The 19,990-nt window shown below is 42.9% G+C and overlaps 1 protein-coding gene across 3 annotated transcripts in view; it reads left to right on the top strand.

Annotated features, from left to right (window-relative positions):
- CAPN3 (calpain 3) overlaps positions 1-19,990 on the top strand; it is a 196,813-nt gene that overhangs the window by 160,065 nt on the left and 16,758 nt on the right. The window lies entirely within an intron of this gene.

Below are 19,990 nucleotides of genomic sequence, written 5' to 3'. Positions count from 1 at the left end.
GCGCCATGTGTCTGTTTCCATGGAGAAAGGGGAGGGGGGAGTAGGACAGCATCATGGAGCAGCTTTGGTGGGCGGTGCAAGGAGGGACTCTTGGAAGTTCAAGCAACATGTACACTAGCTAGATGCTAGCTACATACAAGCTCAAAAAGCTGCCTCATCCAACTTTAGTCTAGCATGAATACGCAGCTTAAAACGGAACTATACTGATGATACTGTAATTAACAAAATTGATTAATTTTTTTTATAATATTACTTTATAAATGATTTATTATTATTATTATTTTATTATTATTTTATTGTATTTATAAAGCGCCAACATATTACGCACCGCTGCACAATAGATAAATGGGTAAACATACAGGTAGAACATACGGAAACTCACAACAAAACAAGATCATGCAAATGATTTGATAACAATACAGTGTCATAGGTCAAAGTAGAGACTGTTCGAGTCCACGAGAGGGGTGGTTGTGAGTAAGATTGCATAATCAAGCTGGATACATTAGGGAGGAGGGCCCTGCTAGAGGCTTACAATGTAAAGGGTGGGGGTGGAGACAATAGGTGCATCTTTTGAGAGGGTGTCTACCAGAACATATTATAGTGCTGGTGTAGGGGGGTATGGGAGCGTGAAGAAGTGAGTCTTGAGAGCTTGTTTGAAGGTATTAAAGGTGGGGGCGAGTCTGACGGCTGGTGGGAGCGAGTTCCAGAGAGTAAGGGCAGCCCTGGTAAAGACCTGCAATCGTGCATGTGACTGAGTTATGCTCAGTGTTTGCCCATTGTAAACTCTTTCCTCTCCCTTCCCTCTTCCTGAATTATATTCTGAAATTCATCAGGGATGGTGATATCTTTATTGCTGCCAGGTGCAGCTCTGCGGAATGTTTGTATACTCAAAAACTAAACAGCCTAGGCTGTGACATCACTGAGAGGGCAGGGCTACGCACCACTATACAGCCAACCACTCTGAGTGAAAGAAAGGTTTTTGGGTTATAATTCATATACTATGAAAAATTGTTAAGAAATCATAAATTCTGCCAAGGTATGTAAACTTATGAGCGCAACTATATAGATATAGGAAGCTGTCCTGATGGCGAAGCCAGGATAAGTAACATAAAAGTGTTTATCCTGCATAATTTACTGCATTCTGCTATAAGTCTTTACAGTGCCTCAGCTGCAAGGCCAGATTTACCATAAGGCACTGTAGGCATGTGCCTACAGGCGCCTGATGATGGAAAGGCACCTCCCTCACTCCTTCCCTATGAGTCCTCATGAGAGTATAAATGAGAGGTTACTCACCCAGCTCTTGGCATTCCACTGACGAGGTCTCCATTCAGTCAGGGCCAGGGCACCCCTTGCTACTTAATATTGAGGGTACTTCTGGCTACCTAATGCTAAGAGGCAACTGTGATAAGCAAGGGAAGAGTGACAGCTGGGACAGCCAGCACACTTGTGGTGCGGTTCGGCGGGGGTTTGTAGGTTCATGGAGGGTGAGGTCTGGGGTGCCAGGACATCTATGCCTATAGGCTCCTGTGAGGTAAATCTGAGCCTGCTGAGCTGTGAACTCATTGAACAATTTAAACAGCTGCTAGGCAACTGAATCAGCTGCTACAAGCTGAGCCCAAGTTTTGCCTCCTGGGTGGGGCTAATTGGTACATTAGTCTGATTTTTTTGATCATCACTGCTGCTTATATTTAAATGCACAATAAACTGAACATGTTCATTCAAGTGGACAAGTGTGAGAAGGTCCTTAGAAAGCTAGTGAGAGCTTTTCTAAGTAAGGAGTTTGATGAATTCATAGACATGAAAGATTGGTTACATACCATATGTGCTTTAAGGTGTTTTTTTTGTTGCTGTTTTTGTTTTTTAAGAATAGGCTGATATGTACCAAAGTAGCCATGATCCTTATAAAGGGATTCCATAATATGTAATTTTTGGATAATTTATGTAGTAGGCTTAGTACTAAAAACCGATTAAAAAAACAGTTAAAGTATTTTCCAGCAATAGCCAAGTGGGAAGATAAGTTCATTATTGTGCTGCCTCAAGAGGATTGGGATACTAAGTTCTTATGCTTGGCCAAGTGTTCTACCAACTGTACGATTGAGGAAAAAGGGTTACAAAGTCCTTTATGACTGGCATAGAACTTCTGCCGTACTTCATGTTAGGGGCTCGGCTCCATCAGATTGATGTTTCAGGGGTTGCAGTCATATAGCTGACCAGACCCACTGCTGGTGGTCCGGTCCAGTCATTCAACAGCTGTGGGTTGAATGCTCTCAATTAGCGTCTTCTGCAATGGAAGTTTTCAGTCCCCCGATCCTTGGGTGGCACTGTTATATAATCACTTTCCCATCCTCTCTAAATATCAGAAAATTCTCCTCACCCAATTCTGCAATGCAGCTAAGGCTCTGATTGCCAGAAAGTGGAAAACTCTTTCCCTTCACCTCACAGCACTTTCCCACAAGCTGCATGAAAGTTTCCTGCTAGAATAAATTACCTTTTCCTTACATAACAGTGCCTATTAGTTCATTAAATATGGTCCCCATGGGCTGATTGGCGCTCACCATATGAGGGGTTGGGTCTTAGGGGTGTTTCCTATCTGCCTTGTATTGTTGGTTGACTATTGTTATGTTGCAAATGTCTTTTGTTATTTTTATTGATGGGATCTCTTGTTATGCATATCAAACTTTGCACTGTTATACTTTTATACTACATGTGACTGCCTGCAATGTACTTTTATATTTAGTTCATTTTTTCAGGTATCGGAATTATTCTATGCAACTTTTGCTTTATTCAATAAACGTATTTGTTGAAAAAAAATCAGTTAACCACTTGAGGACCCACCCTTTACCCCCCCTTAAGGACCAGCGCTGTTGTAGCTGATCTGTGCTGGGTGGGCTCTGCAGCCCCCAGCACAGATCAGCGTGCAGGCAGAGCGACCAGATGGCCCCCCTTTTTTCCCCACTAGGGGGATGATGTGCTGGGGGGGTCTGATCGCTCCTGCCTGCTGGGTGTTGTGGGGGGCACCTCAAAGCCCCCCTCCGCGGCGAAATCCTCCCCCTCCCTCTCCTACCTGGCCCCCCCTTGGAGATCCGGGCTGCACAGGACGCTATCCGTCCTGTGCAGCCAGTGACGGGACGTCCCCTGTCACATGGCGGCGATCCCCGGCCGCTGATTGGCCGGGGATCGCCGATCTGCCTTACGGCGCTGCTGCGCAGCAGCGCCGTACAAATGTAAACAAAGCGGATTATTTCCGCTTGTGTTTACATTTAGCCTGCGAGCCGCCATCGGCGGCCCGCAGGCTATTCACGGAGCCCCCCGCCGTGAATTGACAGGAAGCAGCCGCTCGCACGAGCGGCTGCTTCCTGATTAATCAGCCTGCAGCTGGCGACGCAATACTGCGTCGCTGGTCCTGCAGCTGCCACTTTGCCGACGCGCGGTATGAGTGCGCGGTCGGCAAGTGGTTAAAGTGTACCCGAGGCGAATCTTGGGTCAAAAGATAAATACTTACCTAAGGAGAGGGAAACCTCTGGTTCCTGTAGGGGCTTTCCATGATGTCCTCTAGTCCACTGTTGTCAAGCATGGAGCCACCAATGGAATCTGAAAAAATCTTGTACAATTCCACGTTCACAAGCGTGCTCCTCTTCAAGCACGAGGGGCTCCAGCTTAATTGTGAAGGCCAGTACGGCCATGCCTGTGCTTGAAGAGGAGTGTGCTCGCCATCTGCAGGAGAGTCCAATGCAGTGGCAGAGGATGGAGTGAGAAGCCTCTGGACGAGCCAGAGGCTTCCCTCTCCTATGGTAAGTACTGAATTTAACTTTTCACCTAAGGTTCACCTTGGGTTTTTTTTAGCAAGTAAATATTAAATATCAGAAATGAAAATGTAATATTTGTTTGGAGCTGTTGTTTTATTGCTTTATGGCACAAATACAAGAAGATAAGAGAGAATTTGGTTGGGCCAAAGGACTTTAAGGTGGAATATTTTATATCATAAATAATTCAAATAAAAAAAGCTGTGTTTATACACAGAGGATCTTTGAAGAAGTTCCACTTAATTTGGGATAGATGGGATGTAAGATAAATTAAGATATATGCTAGGTTTTATTATTATTATATAGCGCTGACATTTTTATTATTATTATTTAATGTATTTATAAAGTGCCAACATATCACGCAGCGCTGCACAATAGATAAATAGGTGAACATACAGGTAGGACATACAGGAAACTCACAATAAAACAAGATCATGCAAATGATTTGATAACAGTACAGTGTCAAAGGCCAAAATAGAGACTGTTCTAGTCCACAAAAGAGGTGATTGCCAGTAAGATTGCATAATCAAGCTGGAAACACTAGGAGGAGGGCCCTGCCAGAGGCTTACAAAAATTATTATTATATAGCGCTGACATTTTCTGCAGTGCTTTACAGAGTATATAGTCATGTCTCTAACTGTCCCTCAAAGTACCTCACACTCTAACCCCTACTATAGTCATATGTCCATTGTAGTGTAGAGACAAATTAAGGTGAAGCCAATTACCTTATTTGTACGTTTTTGGGATGTGGGAGGAATTCAGAGTGCCCGGAGAAAACCTGCGCAGACACAGGGAGAACATACAAACTTCCTGCAGATGGTGCCCTGTCTGGGAATCAAACCAGGGACCCATCACTGCAAGGTGAGAGTGCTTTCCACTAAGTCACACAAGATCTTTGTTTCTATACTAAGTTCTTATGAGAAATGTCACCCCTGCTATTCTCCACTACTGTTTTTACAAGATTCACTCTGACGTTACAATGTTTGGTAGCTTCATGTAAAAGTCTACAGCAAGTTGCATACCACTTTGCTATTTTAATATCATTACATTAAAGTACTGATTGTTTGCCACTTTTGCTGTATTGTACTAATTTTATTTGCACAATAAACGTTTTTTCTGGTTTAATGATATTAATTAAAAAAGCATTCAAATTGGACTGTTCCACGAGATGGGTGAATTATTTAAGATAAAACCTTGTATTTATTAAACAAATAAAATAGTCTCATACTATAACCAATAAATAATCTATAAACCCACTGACCTTGTTAATAATTATATACAAAGAACTGCTCAATACATTATATACATAGATATTTGTTTAAAAGCAGTATAACCTTCTCTAATATTTTAGAGTTGGAAAAGGGGCACTCCCTCCACCAATAGCAGTGTGTTTATACATCTCAACCCCTTATAAATCAACAATAAATGAGAGAAATACTCCCCAGTTTACATCACCATAGTGCAACATGTGTATTAGGCCAAGTTTGGAACACTCAATGTGTTTCGTGAATCACAATTATTAATTCACTTAATCAGTAGAAAAATATCCTGGACTATGAATTGGAACATAAGCTTTGTATATCCAGATACAATTATGGGGAGGAGAGGTAATATTGAAAGAAACAAAAAAGGAGAAGGGTGGGAAAATGGTAGGCAAACAACAAAGGAGGGGAAGAAGGAGGAAGGAAAAACAGAAAAAGTATGGGAGGAAAAAAAAGGATGCATATGCGCCTTGCTTATGTCATATTGACCCGCCTATGCACATGATAGGCAGACCAATAAATATACTTCCACCGACGGCAGCAAGGATAGAACGCTATTTGCAGTCTGGAGTCATTTTCCCTAGACCAACGAGCTGATCATATACTGGTAAGTCCATGAGTACTCCTATAGGAATCTGGGGTTTTAAGAAAATCTATTATAACCATATATAGAGGCATTACAATATAACCTCTCTTATAGCCCCATATGTATAAGGAGCAGAACCCAAACATGGACCTTTCTTGCGTGTAGAAACAGCACATTAAAGAAACCCCTTTGGGAGATTTTGTTTTATATTCAAACAAACAAATGGACCTATATTAGCATTGGGAAACACACTCGGGTTAATACGTGCATTGGTTGCATTTTAATGGAATTGTTCTGTATTTATTTTTAGAAAATCTACCTTATCTTTACCCTTTTTGGAGTAAGTATCTAACATTACTCACACTAACGGATGGTTTCCTGCACGACTTTCTCTACCCTATAATTAAATTACATATTCACTCAATGATTTATTAGTTTCAGTTTAGCGATTAAATAGTGTTCCTGTTATGGATATTGGCACCTTAAACCTAAAGGTTACATTACTTTAACATTAGGAATATGTAATAGGTATGCTTCAATAGTTTTTAGATTATCAGTTATCACCCTCTGCACTGGGAATTTTGTTGCCCATGTTTGCTGCCTGGAAGGGCATCCCCAGAGGCCATGCACGCATCTGCATCCCTTTAGATGGATATTTTGTCACTGGTGGAGAGTGTTCTTTGTATGTGTTGTCACTGGTGGAGAGTGTTCTTTGTATGTGTCTTCATGGGTGGTCGATTGGCCACTCTGTTATGAAGTGGCCAATAGCCGCTGGGACTTTGTGGTCCCACCTGATTGATTTTTGCCCTAATAAAGGTCTGCCCCATTCAGTGTTTCCCCTCCTGTACATTAGTTTCTGAGTGTAAGGGTGTGATTCGGAATGATCTCTCATTACAACCTTGTTTGACTTGCTGCCCACATTTGGATTGCCGCCTGTACTGAAATCTGCTCGCTGTGACTATGTCTTTGCCTGACCCCTGGTTTATTCTCCTGTCTGCCTGATCTACTGTGTTTTGACTCTGTGCTTGTTCCTGACCTCAAGTTTTGTCTGAATTCTGGATTGACAGTCATCTGGTCTCTGGCATTGACCTTTGGCCTAGTTCTTGGACTCTCATGTGTTTCATTGGTTTCCCTGGCCGCAGATCCTTTTTCCAGTCTCCCATTCAAGCAGTGCTTGACTATAGGTGAAGATTGTGGTGGAGATTGGAATATAGGATCTGAAAGCAAGCCGGAGATCACCAGAGAACCTTCCAAGCAGTATTTCCTACACTGCATGCTTTTGTCTGGAATAATAATTGGCGTTCTTGTACTAGGCACTTTTATGTCATTGTTTTAAGGATTTCACTATACAGTATGTCCACATTACACCAACTCGGTATTTAGATACTACTTGGTCTCATTTCTTCCTAGACACTTCTTTCCTTATCCTGATTGTTCTCCCTCCCCTTCCTCTGTTTTCCAATCTCCTTCCTTTAGATTTCCTACTTTTCCTCCCCACCTTTTCTCCTTCCTCTACTCCTCTCCCACCCGGTTTCCTTTTCCCTACCCCCTGTCCTTGCTCCTCATTTTCCCTTTTTACTCTCCTTTCTCTTTTACTTCCTCATTTTCTCTTCTTCCTCCCCCTCCCCACCCCATACTTTTTATCTTTCTCCTACCTCTTTTACTTTCTTCCTCCCTTCCCCACCTCTTTGTTCTTTGCCCTCCTTTTCCCCTTTCTTTTTTATTCTTCCCCCTCCTCTTCCCCCATTACTTCCTGTCACCCACCCGTCCATGCCTCCCCCCCTCCCCCTTTTCTCAGTCTAATTCATGTTACTGTTACTATATGTTGATGAAAATTGGGGACTATTTCTCCTATTTATTGTTGTCTTATAGGGGAGTGAGTTTTATAAACAGACCTCTCTTGGGAGGACGTGCCACAAAAAGAAGTTGAGAGAAAGTTATACTGTATTTGTGTTCCTGTCCTGTTGAAACTACATGTAGTGCCTGTGTTACATATGTCCCGACTTAAAAAAACAACCTGCCAATTAAAATGGCAAATTATGTCACTTCCGCATTGAAGGAGAAGAAGGATGAAGACTGGGGCACTAACAGTTCACAATTTCTGAATCGCAAAGTACCACAATTTTCATTGGGAAACTCAGAGCAAATGCGATATGTCTTTATTTGCATTGAATGAATGAGAGCTTTTCAGAGCTGTGTGGGATATTTTTGGTGGAATATACTGTAAATGGCACAGTGGAGGCATTCTGGAGACACAAGAAGGCACAGTGGGGGCACAGGGGAACAGAGGGTAGCACAGTGGAGGCACAGGGGGACAGAAGGGGACACTGGAGACACAGGATGGCAAGGTGGAGGCACAGGGGCATAGAAGGGAACACTGGAGACACAATGCTCTGATTTACATACAAACCTATATTCCCCATGTTGTTCATTAAAGAGACACTGAAGCGAAAAAAAAAATGATGATATTATGATTTGTATGTGTAGTACAGCTAAGAAAAAAAACATTAAGATCAGATACATCAGTCTAATTGTTTCCAGTACAGAAAGAGTTGAGAAACTCCAGTTGTTATCTCTATGCAAACAAGCCATTAAGCTCTCCGACTAACTTAGTCCTGGAGAGGGCTGTTATCTGACTTTTATTATCTCAACTGTAATTGAACTGTTTACTTTTCCTCTGCTAGAGGAGAGGTCATTACTTCACAGACTGCTCTGAAAGACTCATTATGAATGCTGAGTGCTGTGTAATCTGCACATATTATAGAGTGATGCAATGTTAGAAAAAACACTATATACCTGAAAATAAAAGTATAAGAATATTTTCTTTGCTGCTAATCTTCTAGTAATTATTCATAGTACACAACCAATTCATTATATCATATATTTTTTTCCGCTTAAGTGTCTCTTTAACTGGGGACTATTTGTACTTAATATGAACAAAATATTCCCTTTGACAGTCCCTTTGCGCTACCTAATTCTTTCCATTAATTCTATTTGGTATGTCGAGAAGACTATATTAGACTAAATGTTAACCTTTTTTGAAGACTGATATATGAAATAAGAAGAGTAATTAACGCCTGTTCTACTCCTTCGTTGGATTATTTATTTATTGTATTTATAAAGCGGCAACATATTAGCAGCGCTGGACATTAATTAAAGTTGCATACAATACTTAGGGGTGACATACTAAAAAAGAAATCATAAAAATCATAAAAAAACATTACAAATACAAGCTAGACAATAGTAACTAATTTCCTAATTCACCAAGTCCTAGCATCAATTAAAGCTTTTGCTTACAAAATGTTACCATTCCAATCCAAAGATTTCCCCCAAAATTAAAATACTATTTTATCTACAAGATTTTGTTAATTGTTTCAAAAAAATAATGTTTAAAAAATATTTTAGTGCTACAGATAAATAAAATATATGTTCTAACAAGGTATATGCTCTTTACACATAATTTAATAAAGTTATCCACTTTAAAGAGGAGCTGTTAGGTATAGGGTCTCAGAGAAAAAAAACACATATCAGTAGCTAAATACTGGCTGTACTTACATTACATATGCATTTCACTGTCCACGTTTGGATTTCACAGAATTTTGATATAGTATTTGCAGAGACTGATGCTCCTGACAGCTCATGGCAGGTTCCATGTTTGTCTGTCTCGTATGAAGCCAATTGTGATGTCATATCCTCCCTGCTTCTTGATGATTCGACTCACAAAAAAGATCCTAATGGACAACACTACTGTGCAGTGAATATTAATTAGCCATGTGGCTAGGAACAATAGCGGACTCATGCAGTATACTCTAACGGAACATGTGCCCTGTGATTTTTCAGTGTTGTGAGTTTAGGCTGCTGTTAGAAGCTGCTGTAACATGAGCCTATAACTTCTCACTGTGAAAGCAGCCTTAGGGCGTGATAGGGAAATGAAGGGGATGACCCAAGGTAGTGCAGTGGAGGGATGAGGCAGCCCCAGAATGCTTTGCAGTATCTGTTATGCGTCCTGCCGGCCTCCTTACGAGCTTGGGAATAACCAGCCTTGCTGTCCAGCACACATCACAGTAAGAGAGATTTTTAACTTCAGTATTGCCTTTTTGGCTTCCTTCTAAACTGTTTAACACAGGAGAATAGAGGTTTAAATTAGCTTTTGCAGCCTGACAGTTACTCTTTAACTACTTTAAAAAAAATCTAGAGGACTTTTACTTTCCCCTTAAACCCCAACTAAAACCAAAGCTGACTTAAAAAAAAAATCACAAACAGCCGTGATGATATTTGAATGTAAACAGTATATAGAAGCAAATTGCTAAACAGCATTTTGTCATGAGCCATATGCGATTGGAACTGCAAAACAACTTGCTTTCTACCTGTGTTCTGTAGGTTCAGCTGGCAGATGTGACACAAAGGGCCTGATGTTCTTACGAGTCCGACAGTAAAGTTTACCAGCTATGGTAATGCATGATGTGGCACTAACAGGTACCGTAAAAATTGGTGTGCGCTGCCTACGCATAGTAACTTTACTACAGTATAGAGCATCAAACCCAAAGTAGCAAGAACAATAGATGCAGGCAGCACATGGTAAGGGGCAGTGTGCATTAACAGGGTAATGCATTACCAGGGTCAACTGGATAGCTTACTGGTAAGGTTGTTGCCTTTGCTGTAGGATTTGAGCCCTGGACCAGGGTTTGAATGCTGGTTCAAGCCAGTACATAAAACAGAAAGGAGTCTTTGGGCAAGGCTCTCTAATTATCCTTGCCTGTGAAGTGCGCACTAGTGACTGCAGCCCTGAAGCACTTCCTCCAGGAAAAAAGTGCAGTATAAATGTTCTGTGTCTTGCCTATGCCTACTTTGGCAGTTTGCCCTATGTGGGACTGCGTGTTTACTATAACAATGCACATGTCACCCAGGTAACGTGCTGCCTTCCTGCAATTATTACTGGCAAAATTGTGGTGCGCTGCCTGCTTCATGCATCAGACCCCATGTGTCTGTCTACATGAAGAGGTGGGATTTTGTAGCTCACAGGAAGGCCCGGTTTACATTAGCGCCAATAGAATAAAAATAGTGCCAATTTAAAAACCATAAAATTGCGGGTGGCAATGGTGGACTTGCCAACCCTACAAGCAACAAAGGACCACTTTGTATGGTAAAACAAATTTAATCAATTTAGTACTCCAAAAAAACAGTTTGCAACGCGTTTCATGGGACACAAGCCCGCTTCCTCAGGCAAAAACAATTACAATCAGGAGCAACTGAAAACAGAGAAAAAAACATACACCAAAAAATCCATAAAAATTCATAAAAATTGGATAACAAACAAACAAAAATCAATATCAAAATCAATCAACATGATCGCACATGGATAATGGTAGTCTCCATCCCAAAAAAATCCCAGTTGAAGTCCCCATCAACAGTATGTAATTGGTCAATATGGCTTGTTAATTATTAGCTCCAAAATATAGAACGCATATGAAATCTTACTTTATATATTCATAATACTTAATAATCAAATTATAATAAATTACAATAAATTCAGCGTCATTTAATCAGCCGTTGATCATAAAAAATAGTAGCTATAAATGTACATATAGAGAGATCCATAGATAATAGGTAAGCATCATTACCCATGTCCACTAAAATAAACAAATAAACTGAAACGAAACTATACACCTGTCCCTCTATATGTGATGAACAGCACTGCCAGTGTCTATCTGATTTGAGTACATAACATAACCATAAATGTTCAAAAATGCTGTGCTACAATCTATGGTGAAGATAGCTATGAGAGTATCCCCAGTATAGTTGGACAAAAAAAACCCCAACAAGTAGCATCTAGGCTATGTAGAGATAAAAAGCAGCAATTGGGACATAAAGATTGTGAAAGAAAATAATCAAAATAAATCCAGCGAACTTACCCAAGCAGTGATCTGTACTGGCGTGGCACCTCTGTTCCAACTGAACGTCATGCCAGCTACTATATACCCCACGCTCGGTTGATCGAGCGGTAACGGCTTTGAGTGGGCGCGGCTATTGGTGGGCAGGGCCAGCTGTGCGCGGAAGTGGACGCTATAAAACGTACAGCCATTGGTTCATGGCTCCCGGCGGATATACAGTGGTGTGAAAAACTATTTGCCCCCTTCCTGATTTCTTATTCTTTTGCATGTTTGTCACACTTAAATGTTCTGCTTATCAAAAAACGTTAACCATTAGTTAAAGATAACATAATTGAACACAAAATTCAGTTTTAAATGATGGTTTTTATTATTTAGTGAGAAAAAAACTCAAAACCTACATGGCCCTGTGTGAAAAAGAAATTGCCCCCTGAACCTAATAACTGGTTGGGCCACCCTTAGCAGCAATAACTGCAATCAATCGTTTGCGATAACTTGCAACAAGTCTTTTACAGCGCTCTGGAGGAATTTTGGCCCACTCATCTTTGCAGAATTGTTGTAATTCAGCTTTATTTGAGGGTTTTCTAGCATGAACTGCCTTTTTAAGGTCATGCCACAACATCTCAATAGGATTCAGGTCAGGGCTTTGACTAGGCCATTCCAAAGTCTTCATTTTGTTTTTCTTCAGCCATTCAGAGGTTGATTTGCTGGTGTCTTTTGGGTCATTGTCCTGCTGCAGCACCCAAGATCACTTCAGCTTGAGTTGACGAACAGATGGCTGGACATTCTCCTTCAGGATTTTTTGGTAGACAGTAGAATTCATGGTTCTATCTATCACAGCAAGCCTTCCAGGTCCTGAAGCAGCAAAACAACCCCAGACCATCACACTACCACCACCATATTTTACTGTTGGTATGATGTTCTTTTGCTGAAATGCTGTGTTACTTCTACGACAGATTTAACAGGACACGCACCTTCCAAAAAGTTCAACCTTTGTCTCGGCGGTCCACAAGGTATTTTCCCACAAGTCTTGGCAATCATTGAGATGTTTTTTTTAGCAAAATTGAGACGAGCCTTAATGTTCTTTTTGCTTAAAAGTCGTTTGCGCCTTGGATATCTGCCATGCAGGCCGTTTTTTGCCCAGTCTCTTTCTTATGGTGGAGTTGTGAACACTGACCTTAATTGAGGCAAGTGAAGCCTGCAGTTCTTTAGATGTTGTCCTGGGGTCTATTGTGGCCTCTCGGATGAGTTTTCTCTGCGCTCTTGGGGTAATTTTGGTCAGCCAGCCACTCCTGGGAAGGTTCATCACTGTTCCATGTTTTTGCCATTTGTGGATAATGGCTCTCACTGTGGTTCACTGGAGTCCCAAAGCTTTAGAAATGGCTTTATAACCTTTACCAGACTGATAGATCTCAATTACAGTACTTTTGTTCTCATTTGTTCCTGAATTTCTTTGGATGTCTAGCTTTTGAGGTGCTTTTTGTCTACTTCTCTGTGGCAGATAGCTCCTATTTAAGTGATTTCTTGATTGAAACAGGTGTGGCAGTAATCAGGCCTGGGGGTGACTACAGAAATTGAACTCAGGTGTGATAAACCACAGTTAAGCTATTTTTTAACAAGGGGAGCAATCACTTTTTCACACAGGGACATGTAGGGTTTGAGTTTTTTTCCTCACTAAATAATAAAAACCATCATTTAAAACTGCATTTTGTGTTCAATTATGTTATCTTTGACTAATAGTTAACGTTTTTTGATGAGCAGAAACATTTAAGTGTGACAAAAATGCAAAAGAATAAGAATTCAGGAAGGGGGTAAATAGTTTTTCACACCACTGTACGTCACTTGAGGGCATGAGTCCTGTGTGGCCATTTTGGTTAAGGCTAGTGCTGGATTTTATGGGGGCGGAAGTGCGTCATGTGTGGGCTAGAAGCCCCAGACGGCATTTTGTTTTAGCCCAAGTGTAAAGTGTTGTGCGCTGGAGGATAAGCTCTTCAAGCACTCTTAATGTGAATGGGCCAGAGTACGATATGTATATAAACAATGTGTATAATTGATATGTTACAAATTGTATAAAGAAAATTATATGAAGAGATCGGGGAAGAAACGAAAAAGGAAGAATAACAATTTATTATTAAATCCTGGGGCTTACATGCATAAATGTGTTTTGTGTATTTCATTATTACCCCATCTAGTGGTCGAAGAACAGATTACTCCAATTTGGAACTGTCATTTTTTCAGAGATATATATAATCTGTTAATGGTCAGTGATGTATGTTTTTGTGCACCATGAACACAGTGGCTCATGTGCTATATGTCCCACTAGACACAGGGATGTCACATGATAATGATAATATATAAATATATATATATATATTAAATATTAATTATTAGAATAATTATTAAAAAATTGATCATAATACCAATCAGGATAAAAATGATAAAATAACAATAAAAATAGTGGTGAATGTGATAAAATTGATAAAAAGAGAGCGGCTATTGTTAAGCAACTAAAATTAAGATATGAGGTGTACAGTTTTACTTGAGGTCAAATAATAGTAATAATAATAAAAATACTAATAGCCACAACAATAATATAATGATAATAATTTGTAAAGTCACATTCAATGAGCCTCTATACTCAAAACGAAATGCCACATCTAAAATTGTTTTATTCGTTGTACAGTAATTCTGAAATGGTTATAAATAAAGTATTATGTGGCATATGAGTATAGCTGAGAGATCATGTCCCTTATTCTATACCCGACCAAACTATTAATGTTGGTGTGTAGTTCCTCTAGAAGGTTTTCTCCAATTGTTCATTCAACCCCAAAGGCACCAGAGTTTTCAAGGTCTGGATCCAAAACATCTCCCTATTTTTTAGTGTCTGGATCGCATTTGGTGTTAGAGGGTTGATATGTTCTAAGGCTGTGAATGAGAGCACTGACACATTTCTACTATGGACTTGATCAAAATGTCTAGATAGACTGTGTGTGGCCAGGCACTTGACAATGTTATGTCTGTGTTGTCCAATTCTGTCCCGTAGTTGTTGGCTAGTACGTCCTAAATATTGTATCTCACAGGGACAGGTGGCCACGTAAATAACCAATTTTGAGTCACAATTTATATGTTCAAAAAACATATAAATTGTGACTCAAAATTGGTTATTTACGAATATTACGAATATTTACGAGTATTATGAATATATAAAGTAAGATTTCATATGCGTTCTATATTTTGGAGCTAATAATTAACAAGCCATATGTAACGATCGGTGGGCGCAGAGAGTATCTGATTTACCGGTGATCTGCAGTATCGCCGGAAATACAGATATATACCAGATTATAAGTGATCTGCAGTCTCACCGATAATCCGATATACAAACTAACCTCTGTTCGCCTGAGTAGAGTGTAGTGTTTTGGTGTAACAGTAACACTAGGAGGCCTAGGCCTCAGTGCAGCAAGGAGAACTGCACGTATTCCTTCTGCAGACCTGAGCTCTCCAAGACGGGAGGAGTCAGACTGACAGTAGGAAGGAAAGTCCGAGAGTGACACTCAGGAAGAAGTGTCACTAACAGGACTGGGAACCGCCTCCAATCGTGAGGTCGGTTCTCGAGGTCAGACAAGCCAGGTCGTACACACACGGACAGATAAAGTACAAATACAGTAGGCAAAGGCGGAGTCAAAGTACAGGCAGGGTTCGGCAACGGGGTATCAGATATATCGGGGTACAAAATCAGGAGGCAGAAACAGAGTCTTGGAACGAGCCGAGGTTCGGCAACAGAGTATCAGAAATATCGAGGTACAAGGTCAGAGTTCAGGAGGATAGTCGAGGCAGGCAAAAGTCATAACATATAATCACAATCAAACTAGTACTTTAGCTATCAAATATCTAGCTAAGTGTAGGATTACAGCTCCAGCTGGTCCCGGCACACTTCAGGATCTGACTACGGATCTGGGTGCTCCCACGTATGTGATCGCACGCCAGACAAAGAGCAAGTGAACAACCAGCAGTATATATACTCTAGGACCTTTCCAGGACCTCCCTAATTGCTGGTCCAATGAGAGCAGTGGAATTTGTCAGCTGACCCAGCTGGTCAGCCGACACCCTTCTAACTGTTATTTAAACTCTGCCTTTCTGCTCGCGCGCGTGTAAGTCTGAATCTTGGTGGACTATCAGTCCCAGCCACACCAGTACTGTCATGCAATGTATCTAGTGCGGGGGCCGCCTCTGATGCGGATTCCGCCGCACTGCCTATGCGGCATGCAGCGTTTTTTCCGCGTTGTGACGCCATGCTGGACGCGGAAACAGCCGCCTCACCTTGAGAGACGGCGGCATTTCCGCGTTTCCTTACAGTACCCCCCCCCCCCGAGGAGTGGACTCCGGACAACTCCTACCAGGTTTCTCGGGATGTAAGGCATGAAACTCCCTTCTTAACTCGTCTGCATGCATGCGTGAACCCGGTACCCATTGTCTCTCCTCAATGCCGTACCCTTTCCAATGTACGAGGTACTGAACCGAGTTTTGAACCGTGCGGGAATCTAAAATCTTTTCCACTTCATATTCAGGTTGGGCATCTACTAACACAGGAGGAGGAGGAGTGGGACCCACCTGGACTGCGGGTTTAAGAAGTGATACGTGGAAGGACCTCACTCCCCGCATGCTGGTGGGAAGATCAACGGTATATGTGACCTCGTTGATCTTCCTAGCAACCGGGAATGGACCCACGAACCTGGGACCAAGTTTGTCAGAAGGTTGTCTCAGGGTCAAGTGACGTGTAGATACCCAGACCAAGTCCCCTGGTCTGAACCTCCACTCCACTGAGCGTTTTTTGTCAGCTTGACCCTTCTGACTCAAAAACGCCTTTTGTAAACTATCTCTCACCGTGCGCCAAATGTCTTTAAAAGACCTCTGCCAGGCCTCCAGAGCTGGAAACGGGGTGGAGGCCACTGGAAATGGTGAGAACTTGGGCAATTTTCCAGACACAACCTGGAACGGAGAGAATCCGGTGGAAGAGCTTTTCAAATTATTTTGTGCGAACTCCGCGAAGGGCAGAAATTTAACCCAGTCGCTCTGCGTCTCCGCAACGTAGCACCTCAAAAATTGCTCCAATGACTGGTTGATTCTCTCCGTTTGCCCATTGGTCTGTGAATGGTAGCCCGATGAAAATGACAGCTTCATGCCCATCTGTTGGCAGAATGCCCTCCAGAATCTAGAAACGAACTGGACTCCCCGATCCGACACTATGTTCTCCGGAATGCCGTGCAGCCGGAAGACATGTGTAATAAACAAGTCGGCCAATTCCTGGGCTGAAGGGAGTCCTTTCAAGGGCACGAAATGGGCCATTTTACTGAAGCGGTCGACTACCACCCAAATGACCGACATACCTTCTGACTTGGGAAGTTCGCCCACAAAATCCATGGACAAATGAGTCCATGGCTCACTCGGGGTGGGTAAAGGCTGCAAGGTACCCACAGGTGCCAGCCGGGAGGGTTTACTCTTAGCGCAAACTGCACACTCCCTAACGAACTCCTTGCAGTCTGCTGCTAAAGAAGGCCACCAGGCACACCTGGATACTAGATCCTGAGTTCTAGATGCCCCAGGGTGTCCCGCATTCTTGTGAGAATGAAACATCTGCAAAGTGCGGAGACGAAAGGGTAGGGGTGCAAACATCACCCCTTCAGGTTTCCCTTCGGGGACATCCTGCTGAAAAGGCCTCAGGGTCTCTGTCCAGTCCTCCCAAGTCTCAGCTGCCGCTAACACTAGCCTCTGTGGGATAATGGACTCTGGGGCAGGAGGCTCGGCTGTCTCTGGCTCAAAGCATCTGGACAGAGCATCTGCCTTAACGTTCTTGCTGCCCGGGGTGTATGTAATCAGGAACCTGAACCTCGAAAAAAATAACGACCATCGAGCCTGACGGGGACTTAACCTCTTAGCCCCCTCGATGTATTCCAGGTTTTTGTGATCGGTGTATACCGTAATCATATGCTCTGCTCCTTCCAGCCAATGACGCCACTCCTCAAAGGCAAGTTTAATGGCAAGGAGCTCTCTGTTGCCTATATCGTAGTTTCTCTCTGCCGGAGAGAACCTACGAGAGAAATAGGCACAGGGATGTAATCTTCCCTGCAACCCTGATCGCTGAGACAGCACAGCCCCTACCCCGACCTCTGAGGCGTCCACCTCAACAATAAAGGGGTAAGAAGTGTCAACGTGCCTCAGAATGGGTGCTGAGCAAAACAAGTCTTTCAGAGTGGAGAATGCTCGTAGAGCTTCTGGAGTCCAGTGGTTAGTATCTGCCCCTTTTTTTGTAAGACTGGTGAGGGGTGAAATGACCGTGGAATACCCCTTTATGAACCTTCTGTAATAGTTCGCAAAGCCTAAGAACCGCTGTAAAGATTTTAACCCCACGGGTTGGGGCCACTCTAACACAGCAGAGACTTTGGCGGGATCCATACACAGGCCCGTGGTGGAAATAATGTAACCCAGAAAGGCGACAGATGTTACTTCGAAAATACATTTCTCAAGTTTAGCGTATAACGAGTTTTGTCTTAGTTTGCTGAGTACAAATTTCACATGCGTTCTGTGCTCAGAGAGGTTGTTGGAGAAAACAAGTATATCGTCTAGATAGACCAGCACGAATCTCCCCAACACCTCTCTGAAGACCTCGTTGATGAGTTCCTGGAAAACGGCCGGGGCATTACATAACCCAAAGGGCATCACTAGGTACTCGTAATGCCCGTCTGGCGTGTTAAAGGCCGTTTTCCACTCATCACCCTTTCTTATGCGTACCAGGTTGTACGCGCCCCGTAAATCCAGTTTTGAGAAGATCTTGGCGTCTGTGACCTGCGTAAATAAATCGTCTATCAGGGGTAACGGATATCGGTTCTTTACCGTGATTTTATTCAGTCCCCGGTAATCGATACAGGGCCGCAGGCCCCCGTCTTTCTTTTTAACGAAAAAGAAACCTGCTCCAGCAGGCGATCGGGACGGACGAATGAAACCCTTGGCTAAATTCTCACGGATATATTCTTGCATGGCCAACTTTTCTGGCCCAGATAAATTGTACAGATGACCCCGAGGAGGCATACAACCAGAACGGATATCTATGGGGCAATCAAAAGAGCGATGTGGGGGTAATTTGTCTGCTGCCTTGGGACAGAACACATCAGAATATTCTAAATATTGCTCAGGTACCCCTTGTACATGAACCCTGGTTTGGCCCAGTGTCACCTTCCCTAAACATTGCTGAAAGCAGCGTGCTGACCAAGAAACCAGTTGGCCGGTGGCCCAATCGATGTGCGGAGAATGAAGGTGCAACCATGGCATGCCGAGTATAATGGTGGAAGTAGACATATGCAACACAAAGAATTGTAATTTTTCCCAGTGCAGAACCCCTATGGTGACTCCCACCTCTGGTGTCTGAGACAGTGGGTGACTCCCTTGCAGAGGAGAGTCATCCACTGCCGTAACCTGGATGGGTGGTTGTACAGGTGTGAGTGGGATACCCAATTTCTTAGCAAACTCAAAATCCATAAAATTTGCCGCGGAGCCTGAATCGATAAAGGCTTCCGTGACCTCGGTTTTATCTTCCCACGTAATGGTGCAGGGAAGAAGCAACCGTTTTTCTTCTAAGGGTAAAAGTCGGACGCCCAGGGTGTTACCCCCTACCACTCCCAGGCGGTAGCGTTTTCCCGGCTTATTAGGGCAGTTTCGTACTATATGCCCCCCTTCAGCGCAATATAGACACAGCTGTTCGGTCATTCTCCGTCTCGCTCCACCTGGGTCAATTTTGACCGACCAATCTGTATTGGCTCGGATGGAAGCAAGACCGGAGAAGACGAAACAGTAGGAGGTGGAATCACTGGGGCTGTGGCGTAAGACACCCCTCTGACACGGGAACTACCCCTGGTCTGCCTTTGGTAGCCCAGCCTGCGGTCGATCCGGATGGCCGCTGAGATGGCCTCATCGACTGTTCTGGGTTCGGGCTGACTTAACATCATGTCAGAGACCTCATCGGACAGCCCTGACAAGAAACAATCTAACAGGGCATGAGTGTCCCACCTGGCCGTAACTGACCACCTCCTAAACTCGGCCGCGTAATCTTCGACCGGACCTTCGCCTTGACGCAATAGCTTGAGCTTCCGCTCAGAAGTCGAGGCAAGGTCTGGATCGTCGTAAATTACCGCCATAGCCTTAAAGAATTCCTCTACAGAGGTAAGCGCTTTGTCTCCGGTGGGCAGGCTATATGCCCATGACTGGGAGTCGCCGGACAACAAAGTTTTAATAAACGTGACCCTCTGGGTCTCAGTACCCGAAGATTGGGGTCTCAACTCAAAATAGGAAAATACTCTACTCCTAAAATTCCGGAAGTCAGATCTGTGGCCGGAAAAGCTTTCAGGGACAGGCATACGTATGTCAGAGCTAGGAGAGGATCGCACATGATTCACTGATGTC

Source organism: Hyperolius riggenbachi, chromosome 9, assembly GCF_040937935.1.
Source record: "Hyperolius riggenbachi isolate aHypRig1 chromosome 9, aHypRig1.pri, whole genome shotgun sequence".
Taxonomy (NCBI): Eukaryota; Metazoa; Chordata; class Amphibia; order Anura; family Hyperoliidae; genus Hyperolius; species Hyperolius riggenbachi.
This window is presented reverse-complemented; position numbering and strand designations above follow the sequence as displayed.